The 16,509-nt window shown below is 45.3% G+C and overlaps 1 protein-coding gene across 1 annotated transcript in view; it reads left to right on the top strand.

The window, feature by feature from the left end:
• yjefn3 (YjeF N-terminal domain containing 3) overlaps positions 1-16,509 on the top strand; it is a 165,195-nt gene that overhangs the window by 77,498 nt on the left and 71,188 nt on the right. The window lies entirely within an intron of this gene.

The following is a 16,509-nucleotide window of genomic DNA, read 5'->3' on the forward strand; positions in this document are numbered from 1 at the left end:
TACATGAAGAGTCTAGGTTCAGACAACATTAAAGAGTTCCTCCCCCCTCTAAGTTACTACAATTAATACGTTCATTGAAGGAACAGATAAGGGAATGTTGCACAAACAGATCAAACCTCTATCTACCATTAGCATTGTTTGTCACTTCTAGATGGAAGCATTACATGTTGTTTATTACTTGGGGCTATCCCTTACACGGGTGTGAGTCAACTGGGGCATGGCAAGAATTGTGACAGAATCAGGCGAGAGTTTTGGTGAGACCCATCTCATCATCAGGAGCACCCCCCCCCTCCCCTACCCCCCCCCCCCCTCCCCTACCCCCCCCCCCCTACCCGTCTTCTTCGCTTCTGCTGAGCAGAAGGCAAGTTTCTCACGAGGCAGCAGTACTTTGCCAATTAATGAGGATTATAGCTTGTTAAACATCTTGTTAATGCTCAACCTGCCTGATACATATTCAGCTTCTGAACCTTACCAACCACGCCAAACAAGCTGAGTGTTGGGAAATCTCAACACGGAAGTTATGTACTGACCAACATTTGGGACGTGCTAATCCTGTGAGTGAGGGCTACACATTCTGGGTATATTTACCCATTGAACCCGCAGGGGGCTTGTAAACCTGACCTCATCCAAATCTCCGATAACCATCTCCTAACTCATACCAAGTCCCATTCACCTATCGCTTCCCGGTACTCACTAAACTACATTGACTCCAGTCTGGCAATACCTCAGTTTTAAAATCCTTCTCGTCATGTTCAAATCTGTCCAGTGCCTTGCCCCCCTCAAGAACATAGAACATAGAAAAATACAGCACAGAACAGACCCTTCAGCCCATGATGTTGTGCCAAGGATTAATCCTAATCTAAATTAAAATAACTTAACCTACACACCCCTCAATTCACTGTTGTCCGTGTGCATGTCCAGCAATCGCTTAAATATCCCTAATGATTCTTCTTCCATCACCACTGCTGGCAACGCATTCCATGTGTTTGCAACTCTGTGTAAAGAACCTACCTCTGACGTCTCCTTCATACCTTCCTCCTAGCACCTTAAAACTATGACCCCTCGTGCCAGTCAATCTTGCCCTGGAGAAAAGTCTCTGCCTTTCTACTTTATCCATGCCTCTCATTACCTTGTACCCCTCAATCATGCCACCTCTCTTCCTCTTTCTCTCCGGAAAGAAAAGTCTGACCTCAGTCAACCTCTCTTTGTAAGACAAGCCCTCCAGTCCAGGCAGCATCCTGATAAACCTTCTTTGCACCCTCTCCAAAGCCTCTGTATCTTTCCTATAATAGGGCGACCAGAACTGGACACAATATTCCAAGTGTGGTCTCACCAGGGTTTTGTAGGGTTGCAGCAAAACCTTGTGGCTCTTAAAGTCAATCCCCCTGTTAATGAAAGCCAAAACACCATATGCTTTCTTAACAACCCTATCCACTTGGGTGGCAACTTTCAGAGATCAATGCACTTGAACACCAAGATCCTGCTGTTCCTCCACACTGCCAAGAATCCCGTCTTTCATCCTATATTCAGCATTCAAGTTTGACCTTCCAAAATGTATCACTTCTCATTTATCCAGTTGAACTCCATCTGCTATTTCTCAGCCCAGCTCTGCATCCTGTCAATGTTGTGCTGCAGCCTGCAACAGCCCTCGATACTATCAACAGCACCTCCAACCTTTGTGTCATTGGCAAATTTACTAACCCACCCCTCAACCTCCTCATCCAAGTCATTTATAAAAACTACAAAGAGCAGAGACCCAACAGCAGAGCCCTGCGGGACACCACTCACCACTGACCTCCCGGCAGAATACTTTCCATCTATGACCACTCTCTGCCTTCTGGCAGCCAACCAATTCTAAATCCAGAGAGCCACCATCCAAAGAAGATGGTAGTGAGCTACCATCTTTAACCGATGCGATCCTTATGGCGTAGATACATCGACAATGCTGTTGGGAAGGGAGTTTGAGAATTCTGACCCAGTGACAGTGAAGGAACGGCGACATGTTTCCAAGTCAGGACGGTGAGTGGCTTGGAGGGGAATTGCCGGGTGGTGGTGTTCCCATGTATCTGCTGCCCTTGTTCTTCCAGGTGGTAGAAGTTGTGAGTTCAGAAAGTGCCACCTAAGGAGCCTTGGTGAGTCACTGCAGTGCATCTTCGAGATGGTACGCATTGCTGGGACTGAGTATCAGTGGTGAAATGGGTGAGTGTTGAAGGTCTTGGCATCAATCATGCAGGTTGCTGATAGACATACACTGCAAAACCAGGAGGTCAGTTACTCACTGCAGCATTCCGAGCTTCAGACCTGCTCTCGTAGCCACAGCTTGTTCAGTTCAGTTTCTGGTTAATGGTAACCCTCAGGATGTTGATGGTGGGGGCTTTAGTAATGGTATTACCAATGAATGTCAAGGGTGATGGTTAAATTCTCTCTCTTGTAGAGGTAACCATTGCCTGACACATGCATTTAAGTCGTCATTGGACAGGCAAATGGACGTACATGGAATAGCGTAGGTGGGCTTCAGATTAGTATGACAGGTCGGTGCAACATCGAGGGCCAAAGGGCCTGTACTGCGCTGTAATGTTCTATGTTCTATATATGGAGTGAATGTCACTTGCCATTTTGGAGTCTAATATTGCCCAGATTTTGTTGCATTTGAACAGGGACGGCTTAAATATCTGAGGAGTTGTGAATGATGTTGGACATTGTGCAATTGTTGGCGAACATCCCACTTCTGACTTTATGATGGAGGGAACAGTTTGACGTAACAGTGCAGATGGTTAGACCTAAGAACTCACTAAGGAGCTCCTGCAGAGGTGTCCTGAGATTGAGATGATTGTCCTCCAACAACCACAACTATCTTTAGTTGTGTTGGCAAAGAATCCAATCAGTGGAGAGTTTTCCCCTTAATTCCCATTGATTCCAGATTTGCTAGGTGCTCCTTGAGGCCAGATGCAGTCAAATATGGCCTTGATGTCAAGGGCTGTCACTCTCACCACTCCTCTGGAATTCAGCTGGAATTCTGGTCAGGAGCTGAGTGGCCCTGGCGGAACTCAAACTTAGCTTCAGTGAGCAGGTTATTAGTATAACAGCCCCTTCCATTTTAATTAGTTGTTAAGGTGTTACAGAAATGTTGTGGTCTTTGTTCATTGAGTTTGGTTCGCAAACAGATTATGTCATCAAATGGAGGCAGTTGTGAACACACAACCAACTGCGTGAGTTTAATTTAACTGCGTGTGACAAGTGACAGGTACAGATGCTACAGTCAGAGCTGACACTGTCACTGAAGGTTACCAGATTCTCAAAATACCAGTTAATTGAACAAGATAACGAGGGGATTAATTAACTCTTGAACCAATCCATTGTTTGTAACTCTCAGTTGTCATAAAACCTCATTAACTTTTCAATTCCACATCTTCTTCCATTAAAGTCTGGCAGCCAGGCCTGTGACAATCCTTCTTTATTCAATCTGCCTCCAACTGCTGTGTCTTTCTCAAAATAAATCGTTTCACAATACGTTTCTTTCCATTTAGGAAAGAGGCAAAGCTCTGAGAAGAATTGACAATTTTTATGCTTTACCTCATTGTAAAAGCCAGAGACATCGAGTACTAATTCAGTGACTGTCAGTGAGATATATGACTGTGGAAGGGGCAGACTCATCCAACACACTCTCACACACACTCCAACGACCAGGAAGAGGGATTCCATGTGGATATCCCTCATCTCCTGACTGGAATTGTTGTTATCCATGCTTGGATAGCCGGTTCCAGATTATAGTCCAACAGGTTTATTTGAAAATATGAGCTTTCAGTAGCACCTGAAGAAGGACCAAGTCTCTGAAAGCTGGTATTTTCAAATAAACCTGTTGGACTCCAACCTGGTGTCATGTGATTTTTGACCTGTCACCCCCGACCAACACCAGCACCTCCACCTCGTGGATAGTCTATCGACAGTCACTGTCAAGAGTGTGGCACTGGAAAAGCACAGCTGGTCAGGCAGCATCTGAGGAGTAGGAGAGTCAACGCTTTGAGCATATGCTCTTCATCAGGAATGAGGCTTGTGGGCTCATGGGAGAGGGGGTAGAGCTGGGGGGGGGGGGTGGGGGGGGGGGAGGAGGTAGCTGAGAATGCAATGGGTAAATGAAGGTGGGGGTGAAAGTAATAGGTCAGAGAGGAGGATGGAGTGGCTGGCAGGAAGGAAGATGACAGTCACTGACTCACACCAACACAGATGTCACTTGGCATTGGAGCTCAGTTTCTGGGCAGTTCAAGATAACACGATACAGCCATGGCCAATCTGACAGGGCCCTCAAAACTGGTCACAGGTTTTATTGCTTTTCAAAGGCCATGGTTGTTTCCAATGTGGATGTAAGCCTTCTTCAATCATTGAAATGAGGGCTTGTGTGGGCATTTCAGAACTGGAGTCCCAATCTTTGTGATTTAACTGAGAAAATAGGAGCAGGAGTAGGCCCTTCAGCCCTTCAAGCCTGCTCCGCCATTTACTATGATCATGGTTGATCATCCAGCTCAATAGCCTGTTCCTGCTTTCTTCTCCCATATTTTTTAGATCCCTTTAGAATCCCCACAATGCAGATAGAGGTCACACAGCCCACTGAGTCTGACCCAACCTTCCAGACAGTATCCCAACCAGATCCCTAGCCAATCCCCAAAACCACACATTTCCCATGGCTAATCCATCTAACCTGCACATCTTTGGACTGTGGGAGGAAACCGGAGCACCCGGAGGAAACCCACACAGACACGGGGAGAATGTGCAAAGTCCACACGGACAGTCGCCCGAGGCAGGAATCGAACCCGGGTTCCTGGCGCTGTGAGGCATTTCTGAGCAAGTGTCACTTGACCTGAACCATTAACTCTGATTTCTTGCCATAGAGGCTGCTGAGTTTTTCCAGCAGCTCAGAAACAGGCTTTTTTCCAGTAGGCTCAGGAACAGGCTTTTCGGCCTGACTACTCTGACTACTCTGTGCTGGTGTGTATCACACAAACCTCCTCCCACTTCCCTCCATCTTGATGTCTCTTTCTCCCTCATGCATTCATTCATCTTCCCCTTCAATGTATCCATGCTGTTAACCTCCACCATTCCCTGTGGGAACAGGATCCACATTCTCTTTACTCCCTACTCAGAGACAGCGCTCCTGAATTTCCTGTTGGATACATTTGTCACTGTCTAATATTTACAGTTCTGGACTGATGCACATAAAATGTACTTTCTATGTCAATTCTATCATACCCCTTCATAATCTCAAAAACCTTCATCAGATCAACCCTCAGGCTTTCAAACAGCTGTTCATCTGCTCCCAGGTTTGATACTAGCCAAGTGAACCTTTCCAGCTCTTTCTCCTGGCTTTACAAATGATTTTGAGACTGTGCATCTCCCACTCCTCCCTCAACCTCAGTCCCTCTGTGACCTCCAGGATGAGGTGACCTTGCGAAGGTCCTGAGAGACTAACACCTGATCAGTGTCTGTGAGTTCATTCTAAGTGCATGCATCATCATAGACCACCAGCCCCTTGGTCAAACCTCAGGACTGAGGGATTCTCAGGGCCAATGAGAACGGTTGCTGCTCTGCAGCTGTAGTCCTGGGTGAGTAAACAACTCAGCATGAACTGGGGATTTGATCTCACATCCTCCTTAAACTCTACATCGAGTGGTTGGAACACAGGAAGTGGAGCATGTTATGCAGCATCTCCAGCCTGCTCCACCTTTCAGTGAGATTATTGCTGATTTTCAACCTCAAATCCACTTTCCAACACCAGCCCTGAACTCCTCAAGTTTCTCACTGTCCAAACTAAATCTACCAGTCCCAGTTTTGAAGACTTGAGTGTCCTCAGTTCCCTGCTGTTGAGAATTCCAAAGATTCCCAACCCTTAAAACATTTCTCCTCATCTCACTCCTAAATGATCGATGCCTCATTGTGAGACTGTAACCCCCATGTTCTCAGTTCCCCAGTCTGGCAGGAAAGCACTTCCTCAGCAGTTACCCTCATTGAGAAGGTCATGGGTTCTTCCAACACACCTTATTTACTTCAAAATGCAGTTCCATTAGCATCACTACATTCCTGATGAAGGGCTTATGCCCGAAACATCGACTCCTCTGCTCCTCCGATGCTGCCTGGCCAGCTGTGCTTGTCCAGCGCCACACTTTTTGTCTCTGATCTCTGGCAACTGCAGTCCTCACTTTCTCCTAGTCACTACATTCATTCTCAAACATTGCTGTTTTTTTTAAAATCTCACTGGCTTTTCCCAATGGCCTGTTCAGCCCCTTAAGATTTTCACCTGTTTTATAAAATTGCCTCTCACTTTTCTAAAGCTCTTCTAATGGGAAAGTTCCCTCACCCAGGATTCCCAAGAATTAGTTTAGTACGAGTGTTGTGTTTTCCTTCACAAATTTTTGTTGAAAATTCACAGAAGCCTCCGCACAGAGTTAGGATGAAATTTCTGATCACCAGTTGTCAACCGTTTTTGTTTAGAATCAGAAGGTGTCAACAAACCCCTCGCAAAATTGTCTTTGTCTAACTCTGTAATTGTAGTAATTTATCAGAGGCAGAGCCTCCTCTGAGCAGCCTACTGGAATGCCCCTTATTAAGTCCCGCATGCACGGTGACAGCAAACAGCAGAGGGAGATGCAGGGGGTCAGGGGGAGGAGGGGGTGGGGGGTTGGCGAGTGTCATCCATCAGATGCAGAGACAAAGCGAAGCCGGCATCTGAAACGAACAGGAGGAACAAAAGGAAACAGTGTGAAAGGGAGAGGGAGGGAGAAGGTTGGGGGTGAGGGTAGGGGTGCTGCAGAGTGGTATTGGATGAATTAAACAGAGTAAAAGGCACAGAGGGAAACAATGACCAATGTAGGCAAGTCAACTAGAAGCAACAAGAGACGATTCAGCCCCTCAAGCTTGCTTCTCCAGTTGACACGACCACAGCTGCTCCAATCGTGGCCTCAACATTACCCCATTTCTGAGGTGTGGATGCTCAGTTCAACTCGCCTTTGTGTAAAGAAGTGCTTCCTGACATCACCCATGAATCTTAAGATTAGGTACGGAAAACAACAAATACAGGAGATCACAGGGGGTCAGGCAGCATCCAAGGAGAGAGAGCAAGCTAATGTTTCGAGTCCAGATGACTTTGATGAAGTTCACTCTCTCTCCATGGATACTGCTCCCATTGTGATCACCAGCATCCAGCTGTGATCTCCAGCATTTGTTGGTTTCAGTAAAGATTCCAGCATCTGTAGTAATTTGCTCCTAATCGTAAGATTTTGCTCCTCATTCTTCTTTCTCTACCAGAGCTAACAATCTCCCTGCTTCTACTCAACCAATCACCGCCTTGATCAGATCCTTTATCCTTGAAGGTACAAAAGTCAGTTTATGGAACCTCATGTCCTCGTGGTTTGACCCACTAGAGTTTGCCCATGTGTCTGATTTCCTGTTTACAAATCTTGGGAATGTTTCAGTTGATGCTCAGCCAATGATGAAGGTGAAAACAATCCTCGGAATCAACTAAGAAAAAAAGTTCCTTTTGCTGGACTATTCCATGATACTATGTTCATGTTCAACCTATGAGGTAATTCTGTGTTTGCATTCCCATTTGTTGCAAAGTACATTGCAGTGAAAGGAGCTTTATCCCTCCACAAGGAAGATAAGATCATCCGTCTAGACATCAGATCTCACCACAATTCTCAGCCAAAGTTATCACCAGCTCGGAGTTGTTAAAGAGTTTCCACTTGCTTTGTTGCGCTGTGTTTAACTGTTTAGTTACAAGCAGCACTTTAGTTTTCAAGGGGGTAGTAACAAAACTGAGAGGTCCTGCATCAATTACTTTGAGTAAAGAAATCTCTCCTGAATAATTCTCAGCTGGAATCTATGAGTGACTATCCTGTCATTCCACCCTCTAGTTCTGGGTTCCCTTAGCCTCTTATACAATCAAACGCCATTATACTTTCAAAGACTGCTCACAGGTCTCCTGTCAATCTTCTTTGATTTGATTTATTATTGTCACATGTACCAAGGTACAGTGAAAAGTATTGTTTTGCATGTTATCCAGACAAATCATACCTTCCATAAGTACATCAGGGTAATGGAACCCTGGAGAAAGCACCTTCAGCCTGGCTAGTAATTCCTGAAGGTAGTAATCCCTCCATCCCAGAATCACCTAAGTCTTTTTCTTAACAATTGTTTAGGTCACCCAAGCATCTGAGACACTAATTCTTCTCCAATTCATTTTCATATGGACAGGATTCACAGTGAAACAGTCCCCACTGAGAGGATTCCCTAAAGGGAGAATTCTTCATTGGGAGGATCTCACATTTGGTAGGATTCTGGATTCCCCATCATAGAGTCATAGGGATGTACAGCACAGAAACAAATCTCTCGGTCCAACTTGTCCATGCCAACCAGATATCCTAAATTAATCCAGTCCTATTTGCCAGGACTTGGCCCATATCCCTCTAAACCCTTCCTATTCATATACTCATCCAGATGCCTCTTAAATGTTGTAATTGTACCAGCCTCCACCACTTCCTCTGGCAGCTCGCTCCATACACGTACCACTCCCTGCATGAAAAATTGCCCCTTAGGTCCCATTTAAGTCTTCCCCCTCTCACCATAAAACTATGCCCTCTCCTTCACCCAGGGAAAAGATCTTGTCTATTTACCCTATCCATGCCCCTCATAATTTTATAAACCTCTCTAAGGTCACCCCTCAGCCTTTTATGCTCCAGAGAAAATAGCCTCAGCCTATTCAGCTTCACGCTATATCTCAAATCCTCCAACCATGGCAACATTCTTGTAAATCATTTCTGAATCCTTCAAGATTCACAACACCCTTCTGATAGGAGGGAGACCAGAATTGCACACAGTATCCCAAAAGTGGCCTCATGGAGAAGGTTCCCCACTCAGAGGATTCCCTTTTGGAAAGATTGCCCAATTGAGAAGACTCCCCCTCAGTATTCCCTATTGAAATCATTCCCCTATTAGAATTATTCCCCATTGGGAGGGTAATCACAACCTGGACAGTGATGGAGAAATGCAATCCATTGTTTCCCAACGATACTGTGTGTGACTCGACGCTTTCACCTCGTATTTTCAATATGATGGGGGAACCCACAACAAGGAGCACACAGATCAGCGAAATCCTGTCATAGTGTCACTGAGAGAAAGCGCTCCCTCAAAAAGTGGTCTTAAGAGATACCGAGGTAGAACAGAAGTCAATGTAAAATCAGTTAAAAGGAATCGAGAGGATACAAGAGCAGGTGAAGGAACCTGAGACTGGGATTGTGAAAGTCTGGGGGAGAACTTGGGTGGGTTGAGCTTCATAGAATCTTACAAATCGACCTATCATGCTGTCCTTGAAAGAGCTATCCAAATAATTCCCTCACTTATTTGCATACCATTGCCATTTATTCCACTTGGGGTATTCACCAAGTATTTATAAAATAAAATAGAATATGAAAACATTTATTGGGGTGGCATGGTGGCTCAGTGATTAGCACTGCTACCTCACAGCGCCAGGAACCCTGGTTCGATTCCACCCTCGAGTGACTGTCTGGAGTTTGCACATTCTCTCATTGTGCCTGTAGTGTCCAGGGATGTGCAGGCTAGGTGGATTAGGCACAGGAAATGCAGGGGTAAAGGGAAGGTGAGGGGGGGGGAGGGGTCTGTGTGGGATGCTCTTAGGAGGGTTGGTGTGGACTCAGTGAGCTGAATGGGAGAAAGTGAGGACTGCAAATGCTAGAGATTAGAATCAAAACGTGTGCTGCTGGAAAAGCACAGCTGGTCAGGCAGCATCAGAGGAGCAGGAGATCGACGTTTCAAGATAATCTCTTCATCAGGAATGTTGAAGGGGGGGGGGGGAGCCTGCCAAGGGGGCTAAAAGATAAATGGGAGGGGATTGTGGCTGGGGGGTGGAGGTAGCTAGGAATGTGATAGATGGGTGAAAGTGATAGTTGGGAAGGAAGGTGGACAGGTAGGACAGTTCAAGAGGGCACTGCTGAGTTGGAGGGGTGCATCTAGGACAAGGTGGGGGAAGGGGAGATGGAGAAATTGGTGAAATTCACATTGATGCCATGTGGTTGGAGGGTCCCAAGGCAGAAGATGAGGTGTTCTTCCTCCAGGCGTTGGGTGCCTACGATTTGCCAGTGGACGAGGCCCAGGACTTGCATGTCCTTGGGGGAGTGGGAGGGGGAGTTGAAGTGGTCGGCCACAGGGTGGTGGGGTTGTTTAGTGCGTATGTCCTGGAGATGTTCCCTGAAATGTTCCACAAGTTGGCGTCCTGTCTCCCCAATGTAGAGGAGACCACATCAAGAGCAACAGACACAGTAGATGAGATGTTTGGATGTGTAGGCTGAATGACCTGCTTCCACATGGTAGAATTCTATGATTCTCACTGAGCTTGCTGAGGCTGACGCTACCAATGGCTGGGGAGTCCAGAAATAAAAGTTCACAATCAGAGGATTAGGAGGCAGTCAGTGAGGGCTGAGAGAAGGAGACATTTCTTTGCCAAAAAGGTTGTGAATCTTTCGGTTTCTCGACACAGAAAGCTTTGGATGCTCACTCATTGAATATATTCAAGACTGAGATATTCTGGGAATGAAAGGAATTAAAGGAATTGAGGGATGTGTTGAAGTTGGAGCTAAGGTAGCAAGTCCGCAAAGGTTTGATTGGAGATATCAGGCTTGACGGGCCAAATGGTCGACTCCAATTCCTACTTATGTCCTTATGTACATCCCTTTTGCTATTAAACCAACTCTCACTGTCCTTTAAGTCAACAAACTGCATGTAGAGAGAAAAGAGATCTCCTTATCTCTCTTCCTGGTTCTTGTACCAATTTGCAAACTTGAGCAGTTACACAAACAGACATTAGCAAACAGAATTCCAACACAAACTTGTTCAGAGTTTTAAAACAGGCCACCAATCATTTCCGACATTATGTTGGTGACCACACTCCAAAAGTACTCCATTTGCTGTCAGATGCTTTGGGCTGCCCTGTCATTGTGAAAGGGGAGAGAGTTGAAAAAAATGCCGATGTAAATTTTGAGGCTGCGATTACAGCTTCCAGCAGTGATGTTGTTGTAGTCGCTCAGCCTGAGCTGCAAAAAACCAGAGAGTTTACCCACACCACTTTGTCAGCTGATATGTTGAAGGTGAGGGGAGGACTTAAGATGGACTCAAACAAAATCTGTTAAAGCATAAGATTATGGCAAACAACATACAGTCAATTTGAAAAGAGTCTTTAATACAGAACACATGTCTAAAACTATAGGAACATTGGAGCAGGAGTAGTCCATTCAGCCCCTCAAGCCTGCTCCATCATTCAATGAAATCATGGCTGATCTGTGGCCTAACCTTGTCTTTAGCTCATATCCCTTAATACCTTTCCTTAACAAAAAGTGTATCTATTTTAGATCTAAAATTAACAACTGACCCAGTATCCAATGCCTCTTGTGGAACAGAGTTCCAAATATCTATATTCCTCTGTGTGTCGAAGAGCTTCTGAACATCTCTGCGTACATCTCTGATCATTACATTACCAAAAGGATGTGGATGCTTTGCAAAGGGTGCAGAGGAGGTTCATCACGATGTTGCCTAGTATGGAGGGCACTAGTTAGGAAGAGAGTTTGAGTAGATTAGGATTATTTTCATTAGAGGTTGAGGGGGACCTGATTGAGGTCTACAAAATCATGAGAGGGGTAGGCACGGTGGATAGCAAGAAGCTTTTTCCCAGAGCGAGGGACTCAATTACTAGGGGTCACGAGTTCACAGTGAGAGGGGAAATGTTTAGGGGAGATATGCGTGGAAAGTTCTTTATGCAGAGGGTGTTGGGTGCCAGGAATGTGTTGCCAGTGGACGTGGTAGAGATGGGCATGATAGCGATTTTTCTGGTGTATCTAGACAGACACATGAGTGGACAGGGAGCAGAGGGATACAGAAAATAGGTGACAGGTTTAGGTAGAGGATCTCGATCAGCGCAGGCTTGGAGGGCCGAAGGGCCTGTTCCTGTCCTGTAATTTTATTGATTCTTTGTTCTTTGAATGGTCTGGCCCTAATTCTCAGACTGTGCCCCCGATCCTGTAATCTCCAACCAGTGGAAATCATTTATCCATGGGAATTTCTCCTGCTGATCGGAGGGTGCTTTTGCCATCAAGGTGTGGTTATTGGAGGATGGTTACATATTGCAAATTATATCCATTACCTCAGTCCCGGTCCCTGACAATGCTATTGTGTCTGGGTATGATTGACAGGGTAAATATCCAATTACCTCCACTTCTATACCATGGTTAGTATCTCCCAGAGACTCTTGCAGGCAGTTCCCAAAATTGTTGTACGTTTCCATTATTTAAGGATCATTTATATAAATTTGATACATTTTGTGTATTAAGGACAGAATGCACGAAATTAAAACGAAGATTAGCTTGCATTTTCACATCTGGATGCAATTATTCCCCAATTTCTGACCCTGCTTTTCCTAAAAACGACACTACGTCCTTACTGTGTCAACCTTGGCTTCATGGGTGGTCTGACAATCCCGCTGCAGTGCTGAGGGAGTGCTGCACTGGCAGAGGTGCTGTCTTGCAGGTGAATGACCTTACAGTGTTATTTTTAAGAAGACCAGCAGAAATCCTTGGGTGGCATGATGGTTCAGTGGTTAGCACTGCTGCCTCACAGCACCAGGGACCCAGGTTCAATTTCAGCCTTGGGTGACTGTCTGTACGGAGTTTGCACATTCTCCCTGTGTCTGCATGGGTTTCCAGATATGCGGGTCAGCGAATTGGCCATGTTAAATTGCCCATAGTGTTAGGTGCACTAGTCAGAGGGAAATGGGTCTGGGTGGGTTACTGTTCGGAGGGTTGGTAAGGACTGGTTGGGCCAAAGGGCCTGTTTCCACACTGTAGGGGACCTAATCTTTTCAGTGTCCTGGCCAATATTTATCATTCAACCAACATTCTCCAGTCATGGATTAACAGCTGTGTGCATTCAGCAATTGCATTTCCTACACTAGTACTCTTCAAAAAGTATTTCATTGGACATAAAATCCTGTGAGATGGTGAAAGACTGTAGAGAAATGAAAATCCTTGCTTCCACTCCTCATGTGCTGCACCACAGGAGATTGATTTAATCGTGAAGAAAAGGAAGAAAATTGGCTTGGCAATGGATGGCAGTAGGTGATAAAAGGCAAGGGCTCCTGCTGAGGCTAAGACTAACAGATCATCACAAGGTTCTATTCCTGGTGCTCAAAAGAATTTATAAAAATCACACTCACAAGACGCAAAGAATATCAGCTCAGTGCTCTGAAGACATGGCTTTGGAACAATACTGAGGCTGGAGTTGTTTTCAAATTTATTCTTTCATGGGAAAAGCATGTCAGTGGCTTCAGATGACATCACAAAAACTATAATTATTAAATACTGAAAAATATCTGCCTGTAATTTTCAGATTCAAAAATTGGCACAATTCAGATGTGCTGTAAACTGGGGATGGCTGGATTTGGGAGGATGAAGCTTTGGAATCTTAGTCTCTGAGCTTAGTCTCTGAGCAGGTTCAAGGCAGAAATTGACGGATGTTTTTCTTGCTAATGACATCAAGGATTACGGGGATGGTCCAGGAAAATGGGATTGAGGTTGATGACCAGCCACGGTCTAGAATGAGGGAACAGGCTTGAGGGGCTGAATGGCCTTCTTTTTCTTCTTTGTTTCTACAAACAATGATTTTGGGCCAGTAGCTGTCAAAATTCTCCTCCACTAGCTGTTTCCTCACTTCATTCTGGGTCTGTCTTACATTCACTTGCAGGGGGGGGGCGGTGCAGGGGGTACGTGTGTGGAAATGTAATGTAGAGGAAGAGTGTACAGAGTGAATGAATTGAATGGGAAATTAACCAGCACCATCTTTTTCCTCAATGAGCTTGCTTACTGATAGAATCCCTACAGTGTGGAAGTGGGCCTTTCGGCGCATTGAGTTCACGCTAGCCCTAAGAAGGGCATCCCACCCAGGAATCAAGTGTGGGTCCCTGGCACTGTAAGGTAACATTGAGCCACCCCTAAAGCCTTGCAGAGAATGTTCAGGACAAACAGGAGGGGTCTGAATTCTGTTTGCTTGTATCCCTGCACAACACCAAAACAAAAAACTGAAGGCAATGGAAATGGAAACTGCAGGATACTGTCGCGTGTCTTCTCAGTTAAGACTCTGTGAAAGGAAACAGTCACTGCGGAAAGAAAGTGAATTGGCTGTGGTAGCTCCAAACACCAATAACCCAACCATGTGTCATCATTCAATGAATTCGGAGAGGAAGCACACCTCAGGCACCCCAGCCATAATGGTAGTGATAGGGGGGTGGTTGTGGGGTGGGGGTGTTAATCCCATGTGTGCGTCTGTGTGGAGCGATCACAACCCCCCTGCATCTGAAAGTCAAGGAGATGGGGGTGAAAGCATTCTGCAGGCTGTATACTCTGAGTTTTCAGGCCATAATGCAGGGGATCATGAAGGTGTTCATGGACCTCATTGGTACCTACACGAAAGCAGAGGTGAAGATAAAGACCAGAAAGATCTTGCATACAACAGAATGAGGAAGAGGAAAAGCTGTCATAGATGGTGCAGGATGCTCCTCACCAGGTAGAGGGGGCTGTAGCGCAAAACATGAGCAGTCCAACAAGGGACCAATGACAGGTTGACTGTGTGAAGATCTCAAATGGAAAACCAATATCTCATTCCAGACATTTCTTCACTCACAGGCCTGACCTTGTGCTGTTGGAGTTAAGAAGGAGAAGGAATAGTCAGCACCAACAGAACTCGAGACATGAAAAGCCCTCTTTAAAATCGATCTTGCTGACAGCTTTTACAGTCAGCAACCTTTCCCCCAACCTTGAAATTTCTCTAACCGATCTATGTAACTATTAGCCGTTAATCACATTCTCTAGAACAGTGCTAATATTTGCTTGGTTTACATTCTACGCCTCCATACTGTTATTTTTATCCTTAGTCTTAATTATGCAATCAATTCTAACCAAACACTGATTAATTAAATCTTCCCTCTACAGCCCACATTCACGTAAAAACTAAGATAAACTTAGGTCTTCTCTCCTGTTCTGTCCATCTCATTGATCTTCTAACACACAGCTCCCGGTCCTGCCCCTCCGTTTCTGCCAGTCTAAGTAACATGTAACCATCCTGTGTGTGGTGACCCACGCAGGCATCATCAACAGCACAGCCCACACCTGCCATCCCCACTGTCCAGAAAGCCAAGAGCAGCAGGTACATCTCCCACCTCCTGCCAATGATATAATTACACTTCAAGGACTGGGATAACCAGCATCTAAAAGACACAAGTCTGGAGTTTGATAGAATATTCCCCATTTGCCCGAATAAGTGCAGCTCCAATTACACCACCCAAGACAAAGCAACCTATTCGATTGGCACCTCATCCACAAACATCCACTCCCTCCACCACCAACGTCCAGTCACAGCAGTGTGTACTATCTACAAGACGCACTGCAGAAATTCACCAAAGATCCCCAGACAACACCTTCCAAACCCATGGTCACTTCCATCTAGATGGACAAGGGCAGCAGATACATGGGAACATCACCCACTGAAAGTTCCCCTCCAAGCCACTCACCTTCCTGACTTGGAAATATATCTTCAGAGTCCTGGGTCAAAATCCTGGAATTCCCTATCTAGGTTTACTAACAGCACATAGTCTGCAGCAGTTCAAGAAGGCAGCTCACCACTACCTTCTCAAGGGATAACTAGGAACAGGCAATAAGGGCTGAGACCAGCTATTGACGTCCACAAACCATGAATGAAGAATGAAAAAAGCTGTCCAGCTTTACATTATTCTCCCAAAGCCAATGAACCTTCATCTGTGTCTTTGTCAACTCTAAGCTCAGTGACTTCACCTGATCTTTCGAATTGCTCCCTAACCTGAAATATAATTTGTCTAGAACACTAGAGCCTATATCCTGTTCCACTAAGTCCCACTGACCATCCTTCTCCTGTTCTTAACAACCTCCAGTGGCCTCTTCCATCCCCAATCCATCACATTTAATGCTGTAAGTTGATAGCATCTGACTTGAATACTTGCTGGAAGAAGACAAATTCTGTTGAGGTTTTCTGTCTTGCCATCATCAGGATAATCTGCAAGAATACCAATAAATAGGAAAACCAACTTTTGTACTATATGACAGGAGAGTGCAAAAGTGGAATCTGATTGGTTCAGGTGTCGCCATGGAGAATGCAACTAATGTTTGACAATTAACTGCCAGGTTTTGTTTCGATTTTAAACTAGGCACATTGACTCTGATTGGTCAAGGCATTGCTCTAAGAAATGAATCAGCAAATGGTTGCCACCAATTTTGTTGAATTGAATGAGTTTGGTGCAAATACATGATCTTCCAGTTTGCAAAGATCAGGACCCTGTCTGCTAATGTGTAGCATCTGAATTATCAATGTGCCTTACAGCGAATCTCACTGACAATCCTAAATTGGTTGTCTGTATTATTCTTCACACAT

Source organism: Chiloscyllium punctatum, chromosome 24 (genome assembly GCF_047496795.1).
Source record: "Chiloscyllium punctatum isolate Juve2018m chromosome 24, sChiPun1.3, whole genome shotgun sequence".
In the NCBI taxonomy this organism is placed as follows: domain Eukaryota; kingdom Metazoa; phylum Chordata; class Chondrichthyes; order Orectolobiformes; family Hemiscylliidae; genus Chiloscyllium; species Chiloscyllium punctatum.